The sequence below is a fragment of the Lichenostomus cassidix genome, chromosome 1Aa (genome assembly GCF_008360975.1).
Source record: "Lichenostomus cassidix isolate B80296 chromosome 1Aa, HeHo_3.0, whole genome shotgun sequence".
In the NCBI taxonomy this organism is placed as follows: domain Eukaryota; kingdom Metazoa; phylum Chordata; class Aves; order Passeriformes; family Meliphagidae; genus Lichenostomus; species Lichenostomus cassidix.
This window is the reverse complement of record NC_139480.1, coordinates 3350365-3365222: the sequence shown is the minus strand read 5'-3', so window position 1 is coordinate 3365222 and position 14858 is coordinate 3350365. Positions and strand designations below refer to the sequence as shown.

The following is a 14858-nucleotide window of genomic DNA, read 5'->3' as shown; positions in this document are numbered from 1 at the left end:
ACAACACGAAATTCCTTTCCAGAACAAGGCCGCACAGGAGCCCTGGTGGTCATTACCCTCACTGGATACTGAAGCACCACTCAGAAAGCAGCACAGACCCTTTCCATGCTTTTTCAACCTTCAACTTCACACTACCCTGGAAAACTGGAGCAGCACAGACCCAACATGTGGGGCTGAACACATCTCTACATCTTTTGTGTGGCTGTTCCAGACCCAATCTGAGCTTCCCTGTGCTCCCTGCCAGGCACACACACCTTCAGAGCAACTGATGCCCAAATCTTGATCTAATGTGTCATAAACGAAGTCCCTCTGGAGTATCTCCCTCTACACCGGCTATTCTGATTCCAAAATTACATGACATCCATACCCCTGACACCTTCTCAACATCTCAAGTTCTCTCCCAGCCTTTTCAGTCTCATTCTGTCCCATTCTGGTGGAAACTGAGCTCTGCCCCATGATCCAGGACTTCTTCACATCACATGTAGGAAGTATTTCCTAATTCTGGCCCAGGCATTTGAGTTCCACACCCAAGGGCAAAAATCCAGCATGGAGACATAAACTGGGCATCTATGTACTTTAAAAGGATTTAAAACTAGCTCACTACTGCATATTTCTGAAGAGGGTATATGCTGCATGTACAGGGAGACACAGCTAAGCGTAATTTTAAGCTGAAGCTTAAAATACACAAACCTTTCCTGAACTACTTCTGTATTTGCATGGATAATTACTAATATTATTGATGAAAAATGAGTAATTAAAAGGATTTTGAAAGTGCTTAAAAGGACAGAGAGAGAACACAAAACTGATTCAGACTACAGCACAGCACTGCAGAAAGACAAGGAATGACTATGATTATGTTGGAGGTTCTGTAATTTAAGACAAACTGTAGCAGAACTGCTACAGCAGCTTGCTAATTCTATTACTAATCCTTACATCACACTTTCCAGACTCCTTACGGATTTCCCTCCTAACAGCCTCTGCTTTATCAGCATTTTTTTGGCAAAAGAAATTACAGTAACTTATGCTACAAGGGAATAATTGTGTCAGGGGGTTGGTGAGGAATATTCACTTGCATTTCCAGGCTGGAGCAGCACTCTTACTGTGCTCTCCATATCACCTAACTGAAACAACCCTCATCCTGCCCTCAGGGCCATGAAAGTTAAATTAGGTTTCCAGTTAAGGTGAGGATAATGTGAATCCTGTGTGGATGTGACAAGATAGGCTAAACCAGCTGAAGTAATTCAAGTAAGCATGCAAACTGCACTGTAAAATACTGTACAGATCTATAAAATAATGCAGACTTAAAGGAGGAAGTCAGAAGTCTGACAGACCACAGGAATACAGTTTATGAAACAATGAAAATTCATTTACAGCTGTGTAGTTAAGCTCACACAATAAATACTTATTTTTCATCTCCTTAAATACAATATCCCTCACTTCACGTGTCAACATTATTAATATATTGCCCTGTACCATTGCCCATGGATACAAACCTCTTTCTTTAAACACCCCAGTCCCAGGTATTTTCAGATGCAAAGGAATGGAGGGTAAGGATTGCCTACAATGCCCCAATCAAAATTTTATTTTTTTCCTGCCCACATCCATAGTTCTGTATCCTAAATGACAGATCCTGAGCACATCTGCTGCATCACTTCCCAGAATCCCTGCCAGCTCTATCTGCTCTCTGAAATCCCCTGTGGAGATTTCCAACACACCGTGAGCCCTGCACAGCTCCGCCTCCGACCCTTCCTGTTAGGGACTCCTGAGCAATGGGCTTTATCTCATTAATTCAGTGTTTTTTAGGAAACTACTTTTCCCTGCCAGTTTTTAAACCCAGAGGAATTTTCTAGATGTGCAGTGACAGCGCATGAGTAATAGCTCCCTCATTAAACTACCAGGGAGTCATAAAACAAAACAAATTGTTCAGCTTCCCAGTGTTTTTCCGATTTGCTTTCCCTTTCCAAGTCCTGTAGTGCTCACAAACATCCAAACTATCTAAGTGACGTCATTTCTAGTCAGAATTCTTAAAGGAAACAACATGTCCTTTGCCTGTTGCTCAATCCTCTGGTATTCTTGCAGTCATTTATTTGTGCCCCAGAGTAGTTTGAAGTAATTTTATTTTTTAAATTGAGAGCTAGCTGTGCCCATGTGAAACATGTACTTCCAAAACCCACCATTAAAAGTTTGTCTGGCATGGGAGAGGAGCTGTGTTGTGTTTGCTGCTGCTGGGAACAGGTTCTTAATCCCATTTTGAAGCTTGGGAATCAAAACTATACAATGATATAGAGCAGTGATTCAAGGAATACTATGAAAGGCCACAATTTCTGCAGTGGTTTGTGGGAATGAGACAAGATCTCAGACTCCTGTGTTTCTGTTCAGGATGAAGAACAAGATACCAGAACAAGATACCAAACAATCCTGGGAGAGGAAAAGGCTTAATAACATTTGCATTTACTGTGTATTTTGGCAGAACTGCAGAAGTGCTAACAACTGCCATAGTTTTCAGAATAATCCTTTAAGGTGCTCTTGCAAACCTCACCTTCAGATAGGGAAGACTGAGTAAAGTCAGTCTGAAGTGACCTGAATTCAGTGTTCAGTTGTTTTTACTGAAAAATGTGGCTTGGTTCAGGAAAACTTCCGTTCCTTTCGCCTAAACAAAATCTGGGAGCCGCAGAATGAAAACCATTTCAGACAGCCTGAGCATCTCACACCACTGAGATTTTAATTCTTCTCAAATCTTTTAACGAGCAGCAGAAAGCATAGGAATGAGATGAACTGGGAGCTCCAGACCACAGTCCCCAACACGTTTGGCAGCCGTGAGGAGACCCATTACATGCACCAAGCTCACCAACCTTGCAAGTTTCTCCAGGATTAGAAAACAAACCATCTGAAAGCTTACTCCCTTTTCAGAGGGAACTGTGCTCTCTCCGTATCTACAAGTCAATGTTTTGATGCCAGTGAATAATCAGCAGCTTTAAATACACATCTGAGTCAGACAGAGAAGTGATGGAAGTCAGGGATAGACTACATGAGCAGAAAGTGAGTGGAGACCCCAGGCCAGAGCCTTAGGGATACTCAAGAGCCTCACTGCTGATGACTTCACTACAAGTCAGGCATTCAAACACCTCTAAGGACACAGGCTGTCACAATTCACCTCTTTACGCTGCTTTATAATTGGCAACAAAGGTGGGAACAACTTGCCAGCTTTGCTTGTCACATCATCCTTACGACAGCGTGCGGAGGTACCGCTGAGGAAGGGGGATTTCGTCAGGACTGAAATACATCGCAGACACCGTGGCAGATGGCACTGGGTGAACTGAAATGGAATTGAAAAGTTCAGGGTATTTTAGAGAAGGTTCATTTAAGATGAAATGAGGTAACAGCCTAAGAAACAGAGAACAGTGAAAGGAGACAAAAATGTATCCTTTTCACCCGTCTCCTGACATACGGAGACGCTCAATGAACTAAAATGATTGTAAATATTTTGGCATTTACATCATGGCCACAACTGAACGCTGACTTGTCCTGATACACAGCAGCCTCCCCATACACACAGCCCCCACTGCCCTGCAGTTTGCAGGGTGAGGAAATCTCTCCTGACATCTGTTTAAATGCAAAGCATGGGTGAAGTGGGGACCTCACAACAATATGGCAAAGCCAAGAACAGAGAAGGGTTAAGAAATTAAACCTTTGGATGGATAATGGAAACACCCAAGATTATTAGATTAGTATGAAAGAGCAGAAATAACCTTTTGAATCTTTAGGAATTGTCCTCTATAAGGACTCCATCACCCCTCCCTACAGTCTTTGGTGGTACTGGCTGCTGTCAGAATGGGCACATCACAGGTCTGAGACTGCTGATGCCCTGAAGATACAACTCAACTCTGCAGTTTCAGGAACAAACCTGCTACTGAAGCAGAGTTTGGACAGCATTCCCAAAGCCACAGGGCCCATCAGGCCTGTGGATAGCTCCTCATTAAAAGAAGCAACAAGAAACAAAACCCCAACCTCTTTTCCAGGCGGTGAATGACACCAGCATGAGACTGACAACTTTCAGGATGAGGTCACCTCCGTTTCCCTTTAGAAACGAAGCTGGCAAGTACAATTAACAATAATTAAAAACTCCTTTCACAAAGGGACACTACACTTTTATTATCTCTGTTGAGGCCTAATCAAAAGCACCACAATGGGCTTCTTGATTTTTTTTAAAACCAAGACATGATAAAAGAAAGAAAGAAACTGGCAATTAAGAACAAAAACCCTATTTTCTGAGGTGCTGTAGTATTTCGGCTCAAAATACGTATCGTCCCGTTTCCCTGAAAGAAACTCACTACTTACTATATAGCCATGGGAAAACATAACCAAAAATTTTGATTTACCAAAGAAAGAAACTTAACGGAGAAATAAAAGTGGTCATGACACTGAAAGCTATATGGGAAGTGCAAGCAACAAGCTGTAATCACAGTCATGAGAAGCCACTGGCGTTGGATCTAATGATTTTTTTCAGCACAGAGTTCCAGCTGCATTAAGTTCCTTAACATCCCAATTTACTATTAAAAATAATTATATGAGAGCCAAACCTCATCCATGTATTCTGCTGCACATCTACAGTGCAATAATAATTTCATAAACCTTTTAAAATGTTTTTATTTTTGCTGCAACCACTGAAAGATCCCACTGGTCCTTATCAGGGAAGGTATTTTGCTATCAGTGTCTCCCCTCACACGTAGGCAGAACTGCCAGATCAGATTTACCAGCAGAGCTTTAGGGTGCAGATTAAACCTTTGCAACTGGCTTTCACCCAGAAACTTGAGTGCTTAAACCACTTCTAGAAGTGTGATTACTTTTGAAAGATTTAAGTGTTGTAACCCCCAAGTGACCCTACTGCTGTGCATCGTGCGTGTGGTTTCCCCTCTGCCAGGAGCATGGATGGATGATTTTACCATGATCCAGCAAATCCTAGGGCAGAAGGGTAAGCCCAGGGACTGAGGAATGAGAGGGTTAAGTGGGAAGCAGGCAGAACGGAGGGTGAGGCAGGCAGCAGGAAGCCCACCTGCCCCCGGAGCAGAGCGATGCCCGCCGGACAGGGAGCAGTGCCAGCCCACAGCCCGGAATAGCAGCAGGGCGACAGAAGGGAAGGAAATGTACAGTCTTAGGCAAGAGGTCACCCCAGTTTGAACAAATCAGCAATAGAGTATGGCTTTCCAAGGGCCTGACTCCATAAATCCCCGCTGGTACCAAGGGTTATGACTCCAGAGGCCAAGGACCGAGGATGCCGTGACACCACCCAGTCACTCTGTCACTCCACAGACATGGGCTGAGTGTAAACAGGGAAGTCATGTGGCACCCGTAGTGTCATGTAGTGACTTCCTGAGTGTCACCCGGGCTCAGAACATCGCCTGCAACATCTCTGAGCCCACACAGTGTCTGCAAAAATGGGAACCTTCAGGCACCTCCCATTACCGACACCCGTCCTCCGTGACTCAGGAATCCGTTTCTGGATGCTAGCGTGCATTTCCCACTTCCTTACCCGCAGTGCACAGCACAGAAACGGGGCTGAATGCTGACACAGTAAGTAGATTGATTGCAGTATTTTGCTTTTTGGACAGAGTCCCAATTTCAGTCTGATCTGCCTCTCAGATAGGCGGTTGTACATTGTCACAGCGTTTGTAAGAGCGGTTGCTACACTGATTCCACCAGATAGGCGAGGCTGCGCATCTGCATATCAGAAAACCAGATCGAGCGCGCTGCAGATGCATCGAATTTTCTCAGAATAATAAAGTGGAGAGACACTGAAAACAGCATGGAAATCATTTGATGGGCTTCTTCAAAACATGCTGACACAAATACAGGTTGAATTTGCGGAGAGTGTTCAAATTTCCATCGTTATGTTTTGGAAGCCGTTTGAAAAGTGAACATTTTGTACCTACAAGCCTAGGAGACAGAATATTTGGACTGGTTTGTCCTATTACTACACCCCTGACCATGGGTCATGCCAGGGAAAAACTCAACTTTCAGTCAAGTGTTCAAATAACAGGTGAAATTTTCCCAGCACTCAGCATCCAGAAGATGTCACCACAAGCTGGAATTAAGCACACAGGTGCTTCCTGCTGCCCAGCACGTTGAAAGTCAGGCCTTTTAAAAGATGGTTGTCACACACTTAAAACGGAGATTTATTAAACCAGTAACCAAATATCAGAAGCTCCTTTCCTACCTACTGTAAACCCAACAGATCCCTGTCCCTTTTCTTTGACACTATTTTATTAAGTTTACTCAAAAAAGAATGAAGTCTTGCTAACCCACATGGCACTACAATGATTATCTTTTAAGAGCTGTACCATTTTAAGACAATTTTAGACATGACTTCACATGCTGTATCACTAGGATTTGATCTACACATATTTTAGACCAAAACCTTAAAGCTTCCAGGCATGTCCTGAAGGACTGGAGGAACGAAGGTCTTTCAGACTCCTCACACTTTGTGTTAGTTGTTCAGCATCTCTTCTGGTAAATGAACCATAACCTCTTTAAGCAGACAAATTGCCTCTCACAAATATATTGGTTCTACTAAACTGATTAAGACAGACAAATAGTGAAGACTTATTTCTGGAAATAAATAACAAGCTGCTTTGAACTACTTTTCAGCCCTGAATTGCAAATTAACAAGTCCATGCACAGCCTCCATTACAAAGCACCGTAATATGTAAAAAGGCTTCTATGAATTTTAATACAAAGGTGTGTGATGTATCTTCCAGATGGGAAGCATTAGGAAAAAAAATGTTACTACACACACATATTTTTAATATTAGGGAAATGAGACATCTTGCATGCAGCCACGTTCTTGGGGCAGCGATCATGACTGAAATGCGTGGTTGATTGCAGGGAATTAAAAAAAAATAAATTCAGACAAAACCACAAAATCACAAGGGATGGGTGATGTCTTTTTTACCACCCTCCTTGCCCTACCCCTTTGCAGCAATTTAAATGGTTTCAACATGTTAAAAAAAAAAACAGATAAAAAAATTAGTAAATCTTACTTCTTGAAACTGTCTGATTTTTTTCCTACAGACACTATCTCAGCATTACACAGTAACTACAGCCAGGAACTGCTGCTTTCTGTGTCCTGAGATCAAGTCAGTGGTTCCCTTCACTTTCTCTTGAGCAACAGAAAAACTCTGGGTAATGACTGTATTAGAAGATAGTATCTCCAGTAACAAGATCTATTTTACAGCAGCAGGAAACATATTTAGGATAGTATGTACAGACTTTAGAGAGGCCTTGTAACAGCCTTCCAGCACCTAAAGGAGCTCTGAGAGAGCTGGAGAAGGACTTTGGAAAACGTCATGGAGTGACAGGGAGTGGCTTCCCATGGCAGAGGGCAGTGTTAGATGGGACATTGGGAAGAAATTCTTTACTTAAGGGTAGGAGGCACTGGCACAAGTTGCCCAGAGAAGCTGCCCCATCCCTGGAAGTGTTCAAGGACAGGCTGGATGGGGATCTGAGCACCCTGGGATAGTGGAAGGCGTCCCTGCCCATGGTAGGGGGTTGCTATAAGAGGAACTTTGTGGTCTCTTCCACCTCAAGTCATCCTGCAATTGTCTAACTTCGTGTCAATGTGGTGTTTCAAATGGGAGTTGAAAGGCTCAGAGCTCTCTGGAGCAGAATGAAATGAAACAAGCCAAGCCAAAGGGTTTTATTTCTCATCAACACATCTTTCAACCGTGTTGTTCACAACTTTCTCTGTAGGATCTACAACATCCTGATCCCTTACGTAACCCAAGCCTTGGAAAAGCAAGGAACCTCCACTCCTGCAGTAGCTTCCTGCACCTGCCCCTACAGGTAATAAAGGATTACACGGATCAGAACTGCAGTGTTTATGAAACTTTTGTTTTTTCTACTCGGCGAGCAGCTCGTTTATTCTTAAAATGAAAGGAGTGGCTGTGTTAGGGAAAAAAAAAAAAGGAAAGAAAAACAACCGAATGAAAAGGAAGAACACACCCATATGGAAAAAAATAGACAAAGCAGGCTTATTGCAAATGCTGCGCAACTCTGTCACTGACAAAAACAAACTATTAATTAACCAGAAGAGAAACTTCAAAGTTTTCATTCCTGTGTGCACTCAGAATCTGTCCACACTTCCAGAGGTCTCACGCTGCTCTTATGATTGTTGTGGTAAGTTTTAATATCAAGCAGAACAATAAACAAACTTCTAGTTAGGACTGCCACTGTAAATATTTTAACTGTGCTCATGCAGACCCACAGGTGGCAACTGGGAGCAGAGTTTTTTCACACAGCAGTTCAGTTCCTGCAGTTCCCAAAGCACAAAGCACGTGTAAACACCACCAGGATCTCTGCTTATGTAAGGAATGCAAATTTGGGGCTTTGACAGATCTACAACCCAACAGGCTTGTATTAAACATACCCCCACGTTCCTCTGGATTTTATTTTGCACAGTTACTACAGCACTTGAACATCAGCAGGAGATTTGATCTGTTTTAACGGTAAGAAACATCTGCTTAAGTACAGCAAATTGTTTCTGGATTTGTCTAGGATTAAAAAAATGAGTAAACACTGACTACTGTACAAGCTGTCTTGGCTGCAGTTCCAAGCTCTATAGGAAATTTACTTTGCAACAGGTGACCATGTTCAAGATGAGGAAGATTTCATTAAAATGCTCCAAAGTCTGGAGCACATTTGCTGTAAGGAAAGGCTGAGAGAGTTGATCAGCTTGGAGAAGGCTCTATGGAGTCCTTCCAGCGCCCAAAAAGAGAAGGGACTTTGGATAAAAGCATGGGGTGACAGGACAAGGGGGAATGGCTTCACACTGCCAGAGGGCAGGGATGGATTTGGTATTAGGGAGAAATTCTTTACTGTGAGGGTGGTGAGGCATCTTATCTGGCTACTGATGAAAACCTGCAAGGAGCGGTGTTTTCAGAGCAGTGTATATAAAGCTATTCCTTAGTAAATACCTTTTTGGCAGCTAAGACAGGACCTGTCACTTCCTGCAGTCACTCACCTCTACCTGGGCTTCAGAAAGGACTTGCTTTATTACAATAAATATTGAGAATATAACTTGATATAATTTAACAAGACAGCAGAGTCCTTACCTTGGACAACAGCCTGACTGCACCTGACTACAGAGAGGTCACAGCTGGGGCTGTAACTCTGCTACAGTAATTAAAAACAGGTACAGATTCATCATAGTGAGCTACCTCCAACCTTACAGCACTTACAGTAAAAGATCGCAATAAAAGCCTTGTCAGGCAGGGTCTGACAATGATTTGAATTTACTTTACCTTCCCATCTAATTCATTAAAATTAAAGGAACTTCAAGTTTGGGAGATGTCTTTATGCTGAGGCATTGCAAGTTTATAATTCCAGCATATCCCTCATCTTCACAGCTTTTATTAGTCAGGTAATTCCTTTCCCCTGCAGCTCTTGGGCCATTTCAGCTCCTGGGAATGCCCACCTCAAACTGCAATGATCCAGATGAACTAAAAGTCTCTGTTGTGCCTTCTCTGTGACTTTGTTAAAACAAAAAAAACCCTGTAAATGTATAAATTATGGTCTTGCATATTTCTGCAGGAACAGCAGCAGAATGCAACCAGCTGACCAAGGTGAGGATTACTGTTTACTGCATGCCCAGACACAGTGAAGTTCAGGCAGAGTAAATCATGTGCCATCCAAATGAAGCAGCAGAGGTCTGTCTGGAGGGTCTGTGTGCTGCCCTGCACACCCCACATCCTCTCTGCCTGTCTCGAGAAGGGTGTTTTTTCCCAATATTTCAGGTATCCTCACAGAGCCAGCCCATAATGCTACTCCAACTCTTTGCTACCTCCCTCCCCATGCACTCACCCCCTCCTACCTCCTCTCTCACTTGCCAGTCTCATTACCCTCCCACTCACACTTTCCCTTACTCACTCCGTAACCCACCCATTTCCACGTTCCTCATTCATCTCCCTGTTCACTTACACAACCTGAGCCTCAAACATCTCCAATCCACTCAGGGAGAGCAACTTTGGCTCCCAAGATCCACCCATCTATGCCTCTCCCATCAACATTCCCATGCCCTGCATCAGGTTCCCGGAGTTTGAGGGAAGGCAGCTCACTGCTCCATGCTCCCCATGTCCATGAGGCTTCAGGAGATCAATCTCTCCAGCCACATCACTGCTAAACATCTCCTGCCATCCCCTGTGGATGAGCAAAATGCTTTCGTTGGACAGAAAAGGATGGATGGTGGGATAAGGACTGGGCAGTGCTGCCCTGCCTCTGCACTGTGCCTCCAGCAGGCACCCAACACACCCCACCCTGCAAAAACCCCATTTCTGGAGCCTTCCAACCCAACCATCTCAACCTCTGGGATACTCTGGAAAGAAAAACAGAGGTAATGCTTCAGGAATGAGCAGAAGACTGGGGTAAAGGTGCTGGACCATGACCAGAGGGCAGCTCTGAAGGGACTGGCTCAAGCCAGCGTGGCCATGAGCCAACTCACACCAACCACCCCGTCTTTCTCTCATGGAGTGGCAGCAAAAAAAAAAGTCTATTTGTCCTTTTTATAGCCACTGAATGTTTTTTTAAAGGATGGGGGGGATACTGATCTGGCTCTTAGTGGTCAAGACAAAGAAAAGCTTTCGAGACAATCTTCCTTGGGTGCTCGAAGTTTCTGGTAGTGAAGAGAAAGCCCTGAGGAAGAAACAACAAACAAGCAAACCCCAAATCCCACAGAAACAAGTAAAGCTATAAAAAGAAACAATAGTTATGAAGAACTTAAATGGAAAGCTGGAATGGGGGGTTGGGGAAGACTCCAGTAACTACACTGCAACTTCCACTAATTCTGTCACTAATAGAAAACTAATTTTTTTGGTTTCCCTGCAATGCCCTCTGCAGATCTGCCTGCACACATCACTTCCCCACAGTTTAAATGCCACAATGGAGTTAAAAATCACTTAAATTGTATCTCTTCCATACAAAAACATTTTCATTTCCAATTCAAATTGGCCTTTTCAGGTAATTTTCAACAATTTCTCAAATGACACCAGAACAGACCACTCTTATATTATAATATGCGTCTGTGAAATTATACTATTAGCAGTTCAATTTAAAACCTATCTTCAATCAGTAGAATTTTCCCAAATCCTGAAAAACTGAACATGCAGCACTTAAGATAAGTGATACATTTAATATTCAAAAGCACATAATACCATTCCACTCATATTTACGGGCTGTTAACACCAGAGAGAATTACTGAAAGATGAGAACGTAGACTTAAAATAATATGAAATATTACAAAATAAAGAAATGGAAAAATTTAGGGCGCTCAACAGGCAAAGAAAAATCTTGGCATCCAACTTTGTAGGAAAGATTCCAGAGGATCAAAGTGGAAGGCCAAGTTCTTAGAGTATCTCTACCCATAAAGTGCAGGGAGAAAAAAAAAAAAAAATCAACCACCCAAAACCACGCAGCAGGAAACAAGTACTGGCAAGACGATGGCCTGGATGATCTAATGCTCTTTCCATCTCTAACATCTCTGATTCTGTAATTCCATAGGAGCTCTCAGCATAGGGCTGGCCAACTGCTGCAGCAAACTCCATCGTCTGATTAGCGTGTGATAATCACAGTGCTCAGTTGAAAGGAGGCTCTTGTAGCTGGGGGTTGTAGCTACACCACACTACTCCCATCAAAGCCATGCCAGTGGGGATGGGACTGGCAGGGGCTCATAATGACAGGGTTGTGGGGAGCTCTCCTACACAGGCACAACAGAATTTATGCCATTAAAGAGACAATCATCATCTTCCTTGCAAAACGCCCCGGGGTCAGCTTTTGACAGTGGATTTGATAACGCCAAGTTCAACTGTGTCAACATTTATGCATGCAAATAGCTTTGCTCCTACGTGCAAGGGAGGCTTAGTGAGGCTGGATCTATATTATACAGCATTTTTAACTATTTACTCTTGATTTGTGCGCTGAGAAAATCTGCCCTTAGGGTAAGATACCAGCTTGTTTCTCAGATCATGTGCTTTGTTTGCTATTTGCAAGTTGTTAGGTAAGCACACATGCAGGAGGGAGGCAGTGCAGAGGGATGTACAGCAGAAGTGCACCTCTGGTGCTTAAAGCATGTTGTAGGAGAGAAATGGATTATAGCAACAGCAGTAAGAATCAATCAGGAAAATTGATACAAAAATGCAAAAAAAGAGGAAAAACTCCAGAGCAGGAGAGTAGGAAGCAGAGGCATGTAAAAAGATAATCCTTCCCAACATGCAGAACTGTGCTGTGACTGCTAGAAGCTGAACTATTGCTGCCCTGAAAACACCTGCACAGACATGGGTTTGGGGGGTATTATGCCCTTTTTTTTTCTTTTCTGGCCAATGGAAATTCTACCCTGTCCCGGGTTAATGATAAGACTCTCTCCTCCGAGAGCGAAGGGCCCCGACACCCCCTCCCCCACCCACAACAGAACCTCTCAGATGAAAGTGAAGAAAAAAACTATTTATTTAACAAAACCACGCAGAGTGCCCTACAAGGCACAGGGGAAGGGGAAAAACAAGGTGAAAGGCAGTTATTCAACCTGAATAAAAAGTCCTTTTCTCAGACGCAGTCCCTCTCCTCCTCGCCCCCCACCCGGGGCCGGGTGGAGCTCCCTGGAGAGCTCTGCTGTTCTCTGGCCCTCCTGGGTCTCCGGGTGGCAAAGCAGATCGAAGAGAAGGGGTCCAAACGAGGAAAAAGAAGAAGAATGGAAAAACGGGAACAGAGCTCACTCCGACCCCCGTCCAGCACGCAGTCTCTGCCGGCGACGAATCCTCCCCCGGAGCGAGGCTTGGGGAAAATGTTTTCAAAAAACCCGCTTTCTCTCTGCGGCTGGGTGCAGTTAAAGAGACAGGACCACACATTTTTTCTTTCTTGGGCATATAAGCCAACGATAGGGGATAAAGGATTATCATATCATCAATCCAAGACATTCCACCCCTTATTCCATAGCGTTGGCTTAAGGCCCACCTTAACATCTTCCAACTTCAAACACACTTTTTTTTTTTTTTTTTTTTGTTTGTGGGTGGGTGGTTGTTGTTTTGTGGTTTTTTTTGGGGTGTGTTTTTTTTTGTTTGTTGGTTGGGGGTGGGTTGTTTTTGTGGGTGGTTTTTGTTGGTGTTGTGGGTTTTTTGTTGTGGTGTTGGGGGTGGGTTGTGGGTGGGTTTGTGGTGGTTGTTGTGTTTTTTGTTTGTTTGGGTGGTTTTTTTTGTTTTTGGGGTGGTGTGTGGGTGTGGTTTGTGGTTTGGTTGTTTTGGGTTTTTTTGGTTGTTTTGTTTTTGGGGTTGTGGTTGGTTTGGGGTGGTGTTGGGTGGTGGGGGGTGGTTTGGTGGTGGTTTTTGTGGTGGTTGTGGGGGTTTGGGGTGTGTGTTTTGGGTTTTTTTTTGTTTGGGGTTTGTTGGTTGTTGTGGGTGTTTGTTGGTTTGGGGGTTGGTTGTTGGTTGTGTTTGGTGGTTTGTGTGGTGGGTTGGGTGGGGTTTTTTTGTGTGTTTGGGTTTTTTTGGTGTTTGTTTTGTTTGGTGTTTTTGTGTTTGGGGTGGGGTTTGGGGTTGGTGTTTTGGTGGTGTTTTTTTGTGTTGGTTTTGTGGTTTTTTTTGGGTTGGTTTGTGTTGGTGGTTTGGTTTTTTTTGTGTGGGTTGGGTTTGGTGGTTGGTGTTTTTTTGTTTGGTGTGTGGGGTGTGTTTTTTTTTTTTGTTGGGGTGTGGGGTGGGTTTTTGTGGGTTGGTTGTTGGTGGGGTTTTGGGGTTGTTGTTTTTGTGTTTTTTTGGTTTGTTTTTTTGGGGTTGTTTTGGGGTGTGTGTGGGTTTTGTTGTGTTGGTGGTGTGGTGGGGTTGTTTTGGGAGTCGAGGTGCCAGGAGGAGTTGTGCTTCTGTGCCAATTACCTCTGAGGCAGCTTGGACTCCTTCATATGCTGCTAGGTTTCTTTCTCTGTTGGGGTGAGTTGGCTTCAGACCCTCTGTAACTTCGGCCCAAAATCCCAGTGGTCGACCTCGGGTCTCACCAGGCACCTTCTGCCAAAGGCTCCAGGACAGGCCATGGCTCCCAGCTGCAGAGTAAAGCACATTCTTTCTTCTGGCCCTGTCCTGACTGGGCCAAGGGCTCTGCATGAGCAATTCCTGCTTGATCTGGGTGAGGCTTGCTGCTGTTCAGGGCCCCAATGGAAATCGTTCTTCTTGCGGGTTATGAGGTAGAGAGGACTCACGATCTGGCTGTACTCAGGGATGTGCATTCTCCAAAAGCCTATGGCACCTAGGAAAGCTTGCGTCTCCTTCTTGTTGGTTGGGGGGACATTGTGTGATTTTATTGATAACCTCAGTAGGAATCTGACGCGTCCATCTTGCCACTTCACTCCTAGGAACTGGATCTCTTTGGCAGGCCCTTTGACTTTGCTCTTTTTTATAGCGAACCGGCTTCCAGGAGAATCTGGATTACTTCCTTTCCTTTCTCAAATACTTCTTCTGCTGTGTCCCCACACAATGATGTCATCAATGTATTGCAAATGTTCTGGAGCCCCACCCTTTTCTAGTGCAGCCTGGATCAGTCCATGGCAGATGGTGGGACTGTGTTTCCACCCCTGGGCAATCGGTTCCAGGTGTACTGCACGCCCCTCCAGGTGAAAGAAACTGAGGTCTGCACTCTGCTGCCAGAGGAATGGAGAAAAATGCATTTGCAATGTCAATAGTAGCATACCACTTTGCTGCCTTGGTTGTTTGGGTGTGTTGGGGTGGGTGGGTTTTGGGTGTGTTTTTTTTGTTTGGGGTGGGGTGTTGGTGTGGGTGTGTTGGTTGTGGTTGTTTGTGTGGGTGGTGGTTGTGGTTTGGGGTGCACAATCGAGT

At 44.1% G+C, this 14858-nt stretch overlaps 1 protein-coding gene across 5 annotated transcripts in view; it reads right to left on the bottom strand.

Annotated features, from left to right (window-relative positions):
- LOC146443069 (uncharacterized) overlaps positions 1–14858 on the bottom strand; it is a 129122-nt gene that overhangs the window by 14136 nt on the left and 100128 nt on the right. The window contains exon 1 of one of the 5 annotated variants that reach the window (XR_014856457.1): positions 99–2558. The exons of 3 other annotated variants lie outside the window; for them this stretch is intronic. The gene's annotated coding sequence lies outside the window, so the exon portion shown is untranslated. Of the gene's footprint in view, positions 1–98; positions 2559–2741; positions 3317–14858 lie in introns of those variants that run through there. One more of the 5 variants, XR_014856460.1, reaches the window with a different exon arrangement.